Raw genomic sequence first — 16,104 nt, forward strand, 5'->3', positions numbered from 1 at the left:
TTACATGGCAAAAAAAAGTACTTTGCATACATGATTCTATTAAGGCTCTTGAGATGTGGAGATTGTCCTGGATTATATGGGTGGGTTGACATAATTGCGAGGGTCTTTATAAGGAGAATGCAGTGTGACCACAGTAGTGATTGGCATGATACAGCCAAAAGGAGTGCAGCCGCCAGAGCTGAAAGAGGCAAGGAACAGTCTGCCTGGAACCTCGAGGAGGAACCAACTTTTCACTGACTTTTCCAAGATCAGTGAAACTGATGTTAGCTCTCTGCCCTCTAGAACTGTAAGAGAATATGTCTGTACCGTTTTAAACCAAGTCCATGCTAATTTATTACAGTGATGTCAGAAAACTAATATATACTCTCCTTGTTGGTCTGTATGATTTGGGGAAGATAGGAAAATGCTACAACACAGACACATAAAGCCAATTGCCAATCACATCCAAGGTAGCTCAGAGTCGCCTTGGATGGAGAGGTGGGAGATGGAAGGTGACAGCTTATCCTGACTGCAGAGACCAAAAATTGTCAGCAAATACACACTTCAAAACAGGTAGATCCCCATCCTTAGTGAAAACCTGAGCAAACAAGTCTGAACATGATGAGGGAATTTTGGAGAAATTCTCTGAGGCTCCAATTTGGTTATAAATGCAAAAATTTAGTAAAAACTCAAAGACCAAATGGTACTATTAATGGTCAAGTCCTTCAGGATGAAACAGAGATTCAACATACTCGCACTCCCAGAAGAGTAGAGGCTTACTCTGAGGAGAAGCCGATGGGCGAAAATCTGTTTGAGGAGTTAGTAACACCAGGCAAGGGAAAGAAAAAAAATTGATAGGAGGCATGAGTAGAGAAAACTGATGCCAGAACAGGCTTACGAGCAAAATAGAACTTCTCTAAAATTGGAAGATACAGAAATGACTCACAGAAAAAAACAACCACAGCCCCTCCCCGTCGGATAAAAATAAACCTGCCCCTTTAGTGCCACAAAAAGCCATCTTTTTAAGAATGGATACAAGCGAGGATTACACTAAAATAATATACACATTTATTATAAGAAATAAAAAGATGAAAATAAAGTGAATAAGGTATAAACAAAAATAAAATGACCAAAAATATTTGAAAATTTTAATTTAGTACTTTAATTGAAACTTTAAAATGGACAACTTATTTAGAATAAAAGAACAGTGGGGAAAAAAAAAACAAGTTCAAAAATAATATGGCTAGAAAAGAGCAGGATATGAAATAAAAACTAACAAAATTCAGAAATTATATAAATTAAAATTGGGTACCCAAAGACAAAAAAAGCAAAGTAGTAGATAATCTACTGAAAACTATAATATCATTCATCTCACCCTACCTCTGCCAAGATGAAAAATATTTTTAAAAAATAATTTTTAAAAATATGTTTGATGAATTTACTGAACATAAAGAGATCGAGGTTGTAAACATAAATTTCATAACTTTCTAAAACCACATTTAATAACATATGCTCTGTAGCACACAGCAGACTAATGGAAGCTGCTTATTTAAAAGCTAATTCAAAAATGCAAGGCTTCTTTGTTTTTCATGGGGAAATTATGCAAAAAATCAGATTTTAATTTGTATTGAAAGGGGAAGGCTTGTCTATTGGAGTTACTAAAGTCATTTGGCATGCATTAAATATTAACTCATGGCTGAAAGTGCTGATTTAATACTCTAAATTGGTTCATAAACAAAGAAATTACTTTAAAAGGCAAATAACTTCTAATTGTACCTACATAGCAAATACATCGAATTCCCAAAATTTGGGTGAATAGCAGTTTGTTAGCAATATATTATTATTATCGCCAGAGTTGGATGGAGTTTTGCTTTGTTCCTCTTAAATATTAATATTTAATTAACACATTTGTAGGGTTGCTCTTAGTTATCACATTGGCTGGTTATTTGGTTGTGAAAAATTGCTGATAGTTTTGCCATTTTGCCAGTAATTTGTTCAGCCTCAGTTATTCAATGTAACCAAATTCTTGAGCCATCTTAAGTTGGCCACCTTTAAAAAAAAGAAAGAGTTTTCAAACATTTATCTAAAGTTACGTCAGTGGTGAATGATAGAATCAAGATGCAGGGACAGTTACTCTGAAAAACAGTCTATTCTTTGCTTTATATCTGTCTCAATACTGGGTTTAAACATTAAAATGAAATTATGGTAAATGAATTTTCTGTGGTAGAAAGAAAAGGCACAGCATTTGCAAAAACAAGGGCAAGTGCAGGACTAAAAGCAGCAAAGAGAAGACTTCATCCTGATGCAGAGAGGAAGCGGCAACCCCTCCTCAATGAGGTTAGCATTTCAGGACACACAGTGAGACAGTCTGTGTGCTTACTGAATATGTAAGAACCAGTCCTTTTGTGGCGACACGGAGCCTGTCAGAAGGCAGGAGATAGCAAATCGTGGCTGAAGTTTGCCCTTTCGGGCTGATATGAGTCACTGTGAGTAGCAAACAGCTTGAAAATATTATAAATAAGAAGTATACAGAATATTTTAACCTTTTTTACAGGATAAAAGTTATCTGTGATATGCACTTTGTTTTTACCATCTATCTTCGCACGTAGAAGTGAAGATGGTGTAAAATTAGGCTAAATTGAATGTATGCAGTGGAATGCAACCAAGTATAAGGCTATATGTACAAGACACATGCCCATGAAAGCACAATCTTGAGTGACAAACACGTTGTAAAAGGCATTTCTCAATTCATAGCATAAGAACAATAATATATCGCCTGAGGAACTCTTTTCAGTAGCTCATGAGAAATGTATTGGCATCTCCTTTTATTTAACTTATTTTTTTCACATTTAAAATAATATTACCTTTTTCTAAATAAAAATGAGGCATATGCATTGCAAAAGTTAGGAAAAATAGAAATGAGGTAGGAAAAAATAAAAGGACATTTGTGCATGTATTGTTTTAAAACTTGTCCAAAACTAGAAACATTTTTTCTAGGTTTTTTTTTTAACTTCAGGTTATCACATTGGTAAAGTTGGAAAGAATATTCCAAGTTTTCACTAATCCTCTAATTTCATAAGTCACACATTCGTGCATTAATTTATGCGTGTGTCTGTACATGTATCTATGTATGAAAGTCTGTACGTATTTGTATGTTTTTTTTGCTTGTTATTTCTTACTAAACATTTTTGGCTTTAGGTATTCAAAGCAATAAGTGCATTATTTTAGTTGACTATTGAAGTAAATCCTATCAGTTATCTTTATTTATTTGATAAGAGTAAAAAAATATCAGCCACTTACCTTATTCTATTCTTGAATCCTGATCTACTCTACCTCAAGAGTAAGTTTTACTCCACGTTATTAAATATATATAATTTATTATACAACTACATCTACTTTCATGTTGCTTTGATACTTTGCATTTTTCAAAAAAATTAACTACTTCTTGCCTCCTCAGTTAATCTGAATTCTCAAGTTCGTAGCCACATATTTCACCAACCTTGAATAACTAAAACAGAGGTAAAAGGTGTAGTAGTCTTTTTCACAATGAACGTTTATTGAGCATCTATAAAATAAGGTGCTATAATACATCCCCTACTGGGTGGCCTACTACCCGGCCCTCATGCTGTCCCTCCTAGTAACAGTGCTCAGTCCTGTCATCCAGCTCCAGCCCACTCTTAACACCGATGCATGTCACACTGGCTGACACATCCCACTGCTACAGCTACGAGAAAGCCAAAAAGCCATGTGCTACCAGCCACTGGTCACCATGGATGATGCCATGGGAAGGACTGTGCAGGGCTTCTACCACCTGCAGAGAGTCGAGTGAGGTGCCTGACACGGGGCCCCCTCACCATGCAGCCCCATGGGCAGCTCTCCCTGGGGGACCAATCAGCTAACCATCTTCGAAAAAAATTAAAATAAAATAAGGTACTATAAGGGATGCAAAGAATATACGATGCACTCCTAAATTAAAAAGAATTGATAGATGCTTTTCAAACTTCACTCAGTGTTTGTGTTGAGTTGAGAACAGTGCTGCCATTGTCAGTAGCAGCCATTGGTTGGAAAATGTGGTGGCATGCAAAGATTCGCTGGAAAAACACAAGGTAAAATCCAAATTCCTGTTGATAGCTCTTTTTAAATCCAGAATTCCTGTACATGTCCCACATGCAACTTTAATGGCCATCAAGTGTCCTGAAATCGTGGACTCCACCAAATGTGTCATATACTTCTTGGACTGCGGCCCTAGATCATTAAAGATTAAAGTCATTAGGCACTGTGAAAAATAACTTTTGAGAAGCATAACTGTCTTTTCATTTATTACATCTAACTATCTTTAGATTCTGAATGATTTTGCTTATGAACATTTAACTGTCTATTCAATGATTAATTGAAGCTCAGGCTTACTGTGCATTACCACTTTATTTCCAGCAACGATTTCTGAAAAGCAGCTCTTTCGGTCCCCTAAGTTTGGCTATGATCAGGATTTGTCATTTCAAATTATATAAACATTTCTTAATTTATATATCCTATGTAATTTACAACTTAATTCAGATATAAAAATATGAGCAATTCAAGCACACAAATCAAAAATTATTTACCATTTATTTTATAAAATGGCACCAAATTTGGCCTGTTGACATTTGACTTCCAGTGTAGGCATTCAGTAGTGCTGTTATTTCCAAATGTAGTTTTTAAAATAAGCTCTAAAAGTTAAAATTCAGTTATTTTTATTTCTTTTAATGTTCTCATTTGTTCTTCATATACCAAACCCAAGGATATTTTCCTCTTCATTATTTTAAGAATCAGCTTGTTCAGTCTTTATAAATAGTTTCTGAAAGTGAAGAACATGAAATCCACAGAAAAATAATGGCTGGAAAATATTTCATTTAAAATGTAACACCTGGTGTCAAGGGCCAAGATAGTTTAATGTAGTATTTCTTGCTATATCCATTGTATTAAATATAATTACTGTACTGTAAATAGAGACATTAAAAAGTGATAAAACAAAACTTTATAGCTGAAGATTTACATTGTACTCTACTGGGTACTATGATCTATCATTAAAATGAATGTGTTTTGAAATGTTAATCAAGTTATCATGAGCATATCTAACATTATACCAGGGTCAAGTGAAAATTTTGTAATAAAAAAGATATTTATAAATAATTTTCTATGGTAGATTGTAGGGAGAGGGTATGTCCAGGGTAATTTAGGAGGCATGAAGGAGAAAATATTATAGAATGAGGTGAAATGTGAAGGACCATTAGTTTACATAAACAGAAAGGAGGACACAAAAAAGCTTGGCAAGATGACAGAGGCCACTTTTGATTCAGGGGCTATGAGCATAGCCACGATGGGTCGAGGTGCCTACAAAGACTCACACCCAGTGGAAATGGTAATGAATGAGCAGCTAGAACCATGTGATAGAAATAACTGGATAAGATCTCTAAGTGGAACCCAGGAGTAAAAATGCTTGCAAGCTTAAACAATTAAAGACCACGCATGGTTTCAGAATTTAGATAATATTCTCTGTTTGCAATATAGTTATTAGTTTTTAGTCACATAGTTTGTAGTCATTAGTTTAAAATCAAAATAGCACGCTGGTATTTAGTGTATAGAAAGTATCAGTAGACTACCGTTTCTCCTTAAATATGAGAACAAGCCAAATGAGCCACAAAATCATAGCATTTTTAAAAAACCCATTGGAGAGCTGATGATTGAAAGTAATGTAAATAAACTTCCAGAAAGTGACTAGCCGATTTTAAGGGAGAAAATACCCTCAGGTGCTTTCAACGCTGTCAGAGCAACAGGTTAAGAAGGAGTTTTCTGTTCTGAGAGATGGGGAGAACCTAGACAAATTTTTGACAAACCTTTGTCGTGGTCTGGCCTGAAGGCTAGAATTGTAAGGAGTCCAAGTCACAACTCCAGACTGCACACACGAACTCTCTATTTTTCAAGGACCTTCTCCTCTTGCAGGAGGTGAAAGAAGGGCAGAAGACCTGAGCCAGTTGTCTCTAGGTTCAAGGGATCTTTCTGGTCACAAAGCATGTGCGTGGGCTAATTGAAGGCAAGGGTAGGAAAAGCAATGAGACGGAGCCCCTGCTCTCCTGCAGCCCTCCTAGCATGCAACATCACAGTCTTCTAAAGGCAGAGAACAAGTTTCATCTTTAATATGAAAGCTGCTTAACTATATGTTATTTGGTTTTCAGATAGAGTGAATGTTTTTACCTTCACTTACGGTCTTGATGTCTACATTGATTGCATTGATTGCAGTGAAGTCGAAGAATAATGTCTGTATGATCGTATTTTTTTTTTTTTTTAGTTAGTAGGTCAATAATTGTAGCTTCCACGTTTGACCAAAACATAATGACTTGGCTGTGAACATCCCATGTTAACTATAAAAGAATGCATTTCCAGTTTTATTGTATACAATTAATATAATCTAAGCTTGTTAATTACATAATTCAGGTCTTCCATTTTTGTTTTCATCTGGCTCACTTTACGCATCTTTTGAAAGTGATGTGTAAAAATTTCCAAGTGCAATTGTTGCTGAATTAATGTATTTGTTGGTTCCACTCACAGGAATAAAAGCTGCAAAAGCACAGAGAATCCTATATTTCATTGACGGATGACTTCAAGTGCCTAGAAGACAGCCTGACACAGTAAGCCCTCAAAAAATGCTTATTAATTATGTTAATAATTCACGATTTTACATTATGAATTTCGAGTTGCATATTTCTAAGCATGTATAATTTCATGACCATTACATACTTTGATGAATTGCTCTTTTAATCAATTCACAATGCTTCTCAAAATGAATTACTAATTTATTGCTTAGAATAATATTTTGTCTGATTTTGAAAGTGTGATCCCTGCTTGCTTTTTGGTCGAAGTGGTGGTATATTAAGGAGGAGTGGCAATGGTCTGTCCTGGGATCAAGCAATTAAGGAGTGCATTGATTGTGGGGTCTTAGCAATAATACACTGGTTAAAATTCAGGCTGCTTTCAGGTATCATGATGAACTGACATAAACAACGTCAGTGATAAGGTGATCCTGGCCAGGGCATAGGATGCTCACTGGCCCTACTCTACCTCGTCCTTGGAGGCCTGACCTTCCTACACCTACATAGTTTCAACATTTCTTTATTCTATGTTCTTGCAGGAGAAAGGGATCAGATCCCTTTTATGAATTTCCCATCTGTTTATATATATAAATGTTCATAATTCATAACATTACAGGTGGGTGAACTGTCAAAAGTATAATAAACTTAAGTGACTAAAACACAGGATAGATAAATGTATTATTGTCATATAATGAGTACTACACATCAATAAAAGTGAATGGATTACAGGTGGTGGCTTCAGCCATTTTGGCAAGTTACTTAGTTTTTGTGAGTCTCTCCCATGTATGCAGGAGGTATGCATGGTTTTAAACTTTCCTTTTTGTTCCAAAAAGGAGAAAGTTTGAGTAGGGCTTTCTGTCTTTCCCATAGTGACAGTCTGCTCTTCCCCAAGCCTGCACTGCAGACAGTGTTCTCATATTCCCCTCCTTTCTCCCAGTCTTTCTGTGTGTGCAAGGTGGAGATCTATGAAGAACTTCAAGTAGTTCTCTCCTTGGGTCTGAATTTTCCAGAGTCTTCACTCTACTCCCAGCCCACACTCAGCCTTTAGCACTTGGTTTAAAAAAAAAAAAAAAAAAAACCAATTAGCAGAGTCTTCTTATCCTCTTATATGTGTAAAGAAAATTGTATCCCTAATTTTCTTGGAAATTCCTATTATTAACAAATCCAAAAGGCACTGGAGCAAAGAGAGACTTTATTCAGGTGAGTTTGCAAACAGAGGAGATGCGGCCTTGATCAGAAGCCAACTGTGTGTTCTCCTGAGACAAGCAAGAGGTCTTTATAGAGAACTTGCCTGTCTGAGTTTTCTAAAATGTACGGCTCTGATTGGTCCGAATCGTGCAATTATGATTGGTCAGTAGAGATGCAAATGAGGACATAACTGTGCAGTTCTGATTGGATGGGTCTCATCAGTCCTTTGGTGGAAAGCCAGAACCTGGGCTTCCCCGCAGGAGTAGACCCAGATGCGTGAACAGAGAACACAGCAAGGGAAGCCAAAAGTTCAGTCTGCAGCTTGCCGGGTGGACTGAGTACATGAGGAGCCCGGGCAGGAAATGGCCACTAGATTCTTATTATTTAGAAATTTTGCTCCCTCGGTTGACCATGTGGAGTTCATCTCAGCAGGGAAATCCATCCTTGGGGTTACCGTCACATTAATCTTTCTTCTCAGGTCCACATCATGTTCCTCACATTTCAGGCTAATTTTTATCCCTACATTCTTAGCTCTCCGATGGGTTCAAGAAAATTGTAATTTTGTAAATGGTCTTGCTTTTTTCTTAAGGTGTGAGTGACATTCTCTCTAGCTCTCTACATTACAGTGTGGTCTGTTTTTTAATTTAGAAGAGAAAAATTAATTACTAAGGAATTAATATTGTACAAAATATGAGCTCCATAAATTAAAAATAAAAACATATTAAAAATAAAAATATATTTGAAGAAGAGAAATCGTCTTTCATTAATGAAAAAGATAGGGCAAAATAGTATAACTTAAAAGTATTTATTTAGGATTTCATATACTCACTGATTGATACTGTAATAGAACTGAGAGACATGAAATACATTTTACCTTCATAATTTATAAAAAGTAAAACAAAGCTTTTCGTTGCTGGAAAAAACAAATAATTCTCAAGCAACATTGGATTGTAATTTATATAAAATTTAATGCTCTCTCTATGATCTGTTGTACTGTACTGCCAGTATCTTTTCTGTATTTAGGTTACGATGTCACTGTAAAAAGCTTTATCAGGACTTTTGCATTCCCATTTTTGGAAGGCTATTCTCTGCCAAGGCAGCATCCCTCTTTAGAGTAAATTTAAGCATTCCTAGGGAGTATGTATCATTTTAAAAAACAATCTCAAAAAAAAAGACATTTTACTTACTCTAAATATACAGAATAAGAAGGATTATATCATTATGGTTGGACTTCATGGAAAGTGAAGGATAATATAGAAACAGGTTCCAAAGAGACTGGGGAGAAGTTGAAATTTTCAATTTTCAGTCTTCTGAAAGCAGCCCTCCCGTTCTGCCTCACGCCTCCGCAGCCAGTGGGTTTAGGCTTTGACAGCGAGCACTGCCACCTCATGTCCTGTGTGTCCCAGCTTCACTTTCCTCAGAATTCCTGTGTACCTCTCATTCTGATGTACTCACAAAGTGGTATTTCACATTACCGAACCAAACCCTGAGATTTTGAGGTATTTCCACATGTTTTTTCAAACTCTTTGTTCCTCTACCTACTGATTAAATACCTTACTGTGCCTTTTGAGTTCTAGTTCTCACAAGTGATAGGAACAGTCTCTGGCAAGCAAGAAAAAGAAATCATGATGTGATAAACAAAAGATAAGAGAATAGAGGAAAAGAAGAAGATCAATAAAGGTCAAGGTCAGAAAATTATAGAAATATTTATGAACTATCTTGAACCTTCTTTAGAATGCTGGAAGATAAGGTCTCTATGAAATAAAACCACAAAACCAAGAGCAGAAGTCAGGCTGAGATATCTATCTCACTGGATGGGGTTAATGGCCAAATGAGTAGCAATAGAAAAGTGTTGCAAAGAACCTAAAAAGTGAAAAAGATGAAAATCCGCATTCCAGGCAGTAATCATTTCAGCTCGCTCCAATTTTTTTTTTTTTCCTCATAGTGCACTACTAAGTCCTAGTTGCTGTGGATGTTCTCCAGGAAGAGAGTTTGTTAGTCTCAGGTTGGTTATCTTTTCTCAGTAGGTTTCGCCATAAATTTCAGGCCGGTCTGTGAATCGATGGTCTTCTCTCAGCCACTCCGCCGACTCCATTCACCATGGCCTCAGAAAGGGGGTTTTTGAGTTACGAACCACATCTACTTCTGTCTCTGTAGCATCAGCATTGTGCACATTTATTCTCCTAAAAGTGGGCTGAGAGGAGATGTTATATTAGCATTTGTAATAACACCGCAAAGTTATTATTCGTTAGTAGTTTGTTTAGCTTGGAAAGGCCTATGTACATGAGAGCCTCTTCAGATCTGAGAGGGAAAAAATATAATGACAATGAAAAAGTAAAAGCATTTGCTTTCAATCATATCCTTCTTAGCAGAAATATTAAAAGTAAGCATCCTCTCACTGTGACATGACAATCCAGCCTCATTTTCTCCTATTTTTCTTATCAGCTTCATAAAAATGTATTATACACTTGGCTTGACAAAATATTTTCTAGCATCATTGCTGCAAAGGTTAAATATAGCAGAAATAAACCTACTCATTATTCAGTATGAATAATGATCTCTTTAAGACCCACCTTCCTTAGATTCTAATGACACAGTCCTTTGACATCTTATATTTGATACCCTGACAGGCAAAAAGTGACAAAGGAAAAAATTCCTTAGGAATTCACAAGATCTATGTTTATGGATCAGCACTCTTAACCTTCTTTTCTGCCTCGTTTATGTTTTCAGTTGTTATTTGCTTGCTTTATGTGATTTTCCCCTTTCTTCGAGTATTTGTGATTCTTCCCAGGGCCTGTAGCTATGGGTCACCAATTTTTATTGCCTTGTATATTCTGCTGTGATTACACCACAATTTATTTATTCATTTTAGTGCTGATGAACATTTGGGTTGCGTTCAATTTCTGACAACACTAAATGATGATGCTATGAATATCCCTACGCGTGTTTTCTGGATTAGACACGCACTCATTTTTCTAGGGCCTGCAGCTGGATGTTGAACTGCTGCTAACTTGTGGGGTGTGCATACAGTGAACCTTAGCAACAATTACCAACCTGTTCTCCAGCGTTTTTGTCTGATTTGCAGTACATCCAGCAAGGCATGAGAGCTGTCATAGGTCCACAGCTTCACATGCACGGACACGAGCTGACTTTAATGTCAGCTAACCAGTCTGTGGTGCAGTAACGACTTGCTTTTGCCTGGTTACTAAAGATATCATGTGCCTTTTCATATATTTATTGGCTATTCGGAGTTCTTTTATTTTTTTGGAAAGTTCCTTTTTATGCACTTGTCTCGTTTTATCTTATTGATTTGCAAAGTTCATTTTTTTATATTCTATATAGTCACCAATCTATCTTCAATTTATCTTTTCACAACTTTTATGAGTCTCTAATTTTAATGTATATACAATATGTCGAAGTTTTTCTCATGTTAGTTCTTGTGTGTTTTGTCTTAGAAATCATTCTCTTCTCAAGCTCATGAAGATAATTTCTTGTATTTTCTCCTAAAGGATTTATATATTTGACTTTCATATTGAGGCCTTCAGTCTATCTGGGATTGGTTCTTTTAATAATGTGACATAGAGGGACAATTCTATGTTTTCCTCCTTATGTGGATAGCTAGGTTTCATAGCATCAATTATTAAAAGATATGTCCTTCCCCAACTGTCTGGTAGCCACAATGTCCCTATCAAGCTTCTCTATATGCAAGAGCCTATTTCCAGGCTTGCCTTCTGTCCCATTTGTCATGTTGCCAACACCTACAATAATACTTTTTTTCTGGGTCTTAATATCTGACAGTATATGTTCTATCCCATGTTCTTCTTCAATAGCATTTTGACTCTAGTTGAACCATTGTATTTCCATAAACTTTAGAGTCAGGAAATAAAAGCTATTCACTACTTTTATTTTAAAATATTATGTATATATGTGTACTATGTGTATCCAGCCATCCTGTTGATCTCTTGCTAATTCTAGTGATTTTTATTATTAATTTAGTTTTGGATGTTTTCATGTATACAACCATAAAAAGTTTATTTAAAGTTTAAAAGTTTCTGCTTCTCTTTTTATAATTCTGTTTTTCCCCCCCCTCACTTAGATTTTTGGGTTTATCTATTACAACCCCTGTTTTTCTTAGATAATAGAAAACATGATGTTTACTGGATCTAGTTACATTTTGGAGGTCACAAAAAAATATTTGGCTGAACATTTGGCTCTAACCCCTGCACACTAAGTAGTACAGAATAAGACAGTTGAGCTGCCATCCTGGTTGCTGTCTGTGCTGGCGCTGACCCAGCACGTCCAAAGGAGGTGCACGTTCCTCTGTTGGAGAATCTTCAGTCAGAGAAGGACATCAAAGACCTTTCTATTATGAGAAAAGCTATGCTAAGATTCTTCCTGTGAAAAAGAAAAAAGTCTCAGCTTCCTGTACATGTACAGCAGGCCTCCTTTAACAAATGGAGATGGCATAGAGGGGGGAGGACTGATTTTATGCCCTAAAACCACCAATATTTTGTACATATCAATGGACTCATGGAGAGGTTTGACCAACAGTCAACCCAAGAAATCAAAAATATGCCTGATTTGCAGTTTGTTTTGGCTCAGTGACCGGCTCCTGCTAGAAGTTTAATGCCACTCCATTTTATTTGCATACTCAAGGATGGACCTGAAGGCTAGTGGAGCATATCAACCCAACAAGTAGGCAAGACTTTGTACGGTATATTTTGAAGTACACTTTTCCTAAAGAAGGAAGTACCAGAGGCATAAATCTGTAATGATTTATGGGCAATGGCTAACTACATGCAAAAAAGTAAAGACAAAAAAAAATGGTTGGAGAATTCCTCATAAAGGGATCTTGGCTAGATTGATATGTATAGACATTTCAGAATCAAGAACAAGTGAGAACATATTTGTTTCCTTTTCAATGCTCACCAAGGAGTATTAACTGCAGGAGAGACACTCAGTAATCAGAGGGACAAGTTTACCCATTCTGGTCAGCTTCTTTCACTAATTCCTCAAAATCTGATCAACAGACTCACCAGGCAGTTAAGATGGAGCTCATTTTTGGGCCAAACAGCATAAGTATCACCTCACCGAGGCTCAATGATCACTGCCATTGATAGGACACAGCACCACACTGCAGAGATCACTGTTACTAGCTGTTATTACACCATTTCCCTGGAGGGTTGGGAATCACCGAGTGGAAATTTAATTATGTCTGTCCGCCCCGCTTCTTCTCTAAATAGGCAGCTCTTTCTTTTCACTTGAGTAAAAATCAGCCTGGACATGGACGTGTCAAATCAATTATAATAGAATTTGGGTGCTGGTGGGTATATTTTACAGTAACAACAACGTTACTATGATGATGGAGTAGCTCAGGTCCAGGGAGTTTGTCTCACCACAGTTTTCTCAGCTGTTCAACTTTATATGAGAAAATAAACTGTTTTAATGTAAAGTTGAACTGACCTTTTGAAGGTTTAGTAATGGCATCGCTGTAAGCTATCAGTATGTTGTCCTACAGGATGTGGTATATGAAGCATCTATTTGTAGGTACTGGAATAAGCAATTATGCCACATATGAAAATGCCTGCCTTCCTTAGGCAATACTTGATACCGTTTCCTTGTTTTGGTGTTCAAGATTTGTAAGTGGTGATTCCTAATGATCCACTGGCAAATTTTTGCTTTCCATCACCAGAAGTTTGTGCTCTTCTGGTTTAAAGGTGTAATTCACTCAGCAAACAGAACACTGTTTCTGTAGAGTCACAAGGTGCCATTTTGGATCTTTCTGCCATTGAAACAACAAGAAAGGATGATTACTGTATGGCATGAGATGCTTAATCCTAATTATCAAGAAAAAGGAGGTAGAGAGGAGTGTGTTTTGAAAACATGAAATACTAGGGTTAATTATTCAACTCCTTCATACCCTGTGATAATAGAAAAAACAGACCCTAATGGCTGAAGGTACTGAGTATAGAAGTTCAGGTGCTGAGATGCTGGCTGAAGGGATGGGTGACACGGACTTTGTGGTGAGATGAAAATAGAAATATCAACCACAGCCCTGTGAGCCAACACACCGACTTTAGGAACTGAGTATGTTCTCCCTTTCTTTCAAATTCATCTACATTTATACATAAATATCTAGAGTTACATTTCCCTCTGACTTTCTCCTAACGTAATGACTATGAATATTTTCTTCTCTGCCTTATCGTGGATACAGACTTTGCTCTTCCTTTTTCCTAATTCTTTATATGTGGTGCATTTTTGACAGTTGACTTAAAATTGGTTTTCTGTAAACAGCTCTATAAGCAGAATTCTGACCAAATAGCGGAGAATGGATATCACTCTGAGATGGAGACCAGAATGGAGGGTGCACTGGGTATCCTCTTTGGCTCTGTCATATAGCACAGATGGGCGTTTATTATGCATAGAAATCTATGAACGGAATGTGGGTAGCCAAAGTGTGAGAGATGTGTTGATTGACACTCACAAACTTTCTTTTATCTGGTATGTCTAAAATTGGAAAGGTAAATATTGCTTTTTTTTTTAGATACTCTTAAAGCTAGAGTTCTGAATGCAAATTATAAGTTGGAAGTGAGCAAGGTCCATATTTCTGGAGCATTATGGTCAGATAATATGACTCTGACAGGAATGAGTGTTAGCAGAAACTAGACTCCATGTCTTAGTGTCTAATTACCAGCCGCATAGTCCACAAAAATGATGACTGTGGCAGCATGTCAAAAGAGGCAGAAACTGTTTCCTCAGCTCTGTGTGACAGAAATGGTATCCTGGCTTCTTGATCGTAGTGTTAATTAAAGCCAAAACTTTGTGGTAGCCACATGATTTTCTCTGTTTCATCCAAGAATTTTTGTAAGCACCAATGTGGTCTTTCTGTCCTGCACAGAATCTTGACTGATGTGTTGTTTTGTTTATTATCATTGTTCTCTTATCACATAAAACATAGATACACATACACACCTATATGTTCAGAGCTTACTTTCGGATTATATGTGACATGTCCTACATCTAATTTTTCAGCATACTGTTTCTAATATAACCTTACTTATATGGTCAAGAAAGGCTTGCTTATGTTGTAATTAAAAACAGTCATGGCCTCTACTTCTGGCCAAGATGTAATTACAGGGGCCCAATTTACTGTCTTGTCTCAAACACTGGAACACAGAACATAATATATAAAACAATGGCTTTCAAGGCATTGGACATCAGGCAATGGAGAGTATTGAGAAATGGGAAATAAACTACATAAAGCCTATTATTTCCCCAGTTTCAGGCTGGAAGACACTTCCAGGCTGTGGCTCAAGGCTCTGACATCAGAAACCCTAGCAGAGCCGGAAAGTCTCCCTGATGTGAGGAGACGGAGTTAGGAGTCCAGGCGGGCTATGGTGGCCCCACAGAATTCAGATATTCAGATAGAAGACTGCGGCACAGAGAATCCCCGGACCACGCCAGAGAGCCCCTTCCAGAACTCGGTTGCATTGGGATCCACGCATGCTTGGGAGGAAACCACCCAAGTTTAATGAGTAGAGAACTCCTGAGAGCGTTGCAGGAAAACCACCTCAGGGGCTCACAAAGTGCCGGAAGCACTGCCTGCGATCGCCAACCATATTGGAAAACCTCATAATTCATGGGGTGTCGAGTAGATTACTCAGAAGGTCTTGCTTCAGTAGTGGAGAGAAATTAACCCTGAACTAAATACATGCTCTTCTGTTCCTGCCTAACACAGTAATAAAGCAGGATTAGAAAGAAGGAAACCATTTTCAGGATTTAATGACATCCCAAACAGAGCTCAAGAATATTTGTAGGAATAAAAAATTATCCATCACCCAAGACGGTAAAATTCTCAGTGTCTCATGTCTAAGCATACCTACCAGGCATGCAAAGGCACAGAAAAACATGATCTATAATGAGGAGAGAAAAAGCAATCTTTAATTGTTAGAGGATAGCAAATTAAAGCTATAATTAGATATCATTAGAACTATTAAAATGTCAAAAATTAAAATGACTCACCATACCAAATGTTGGCAAGGATGTGGTGCAATGCTTTCTAGTGTACAGAAACCTTATACACTATTGGCGGAGTGTAAAATGTAGTGAATACCTTGAAAATCAGTTTGTCAGTTTCTTAAAAATTTAAATAGGGACCTACCATATGAATCAGCCATAAATGTCAAAATAATTATGTTGAGTTAAATAATTACACTGAGTGAAAAAAAATCCATATAAAAGGAAGTATATATTGTATGATTTCATTTCTCTAAGCATTCTAGAAAATAGAAACTTTCTGTTGTAACAGAAA

This window comes from Pteropus alecto, unplaced genomic scaffold (genome assembly GCF_000325575.1).
Source record: "Pteropus alecto unplaced genomic scaffold, ASM32557v1 scaffold65, whole genome shotgun sequence".
Classification (NCBI taxonomy): Eukaryota; Metazoa; Chordata; class Mammalia; order Chiroptera; family Pteropodidae; genus Pteropus; species Pteropus alecto.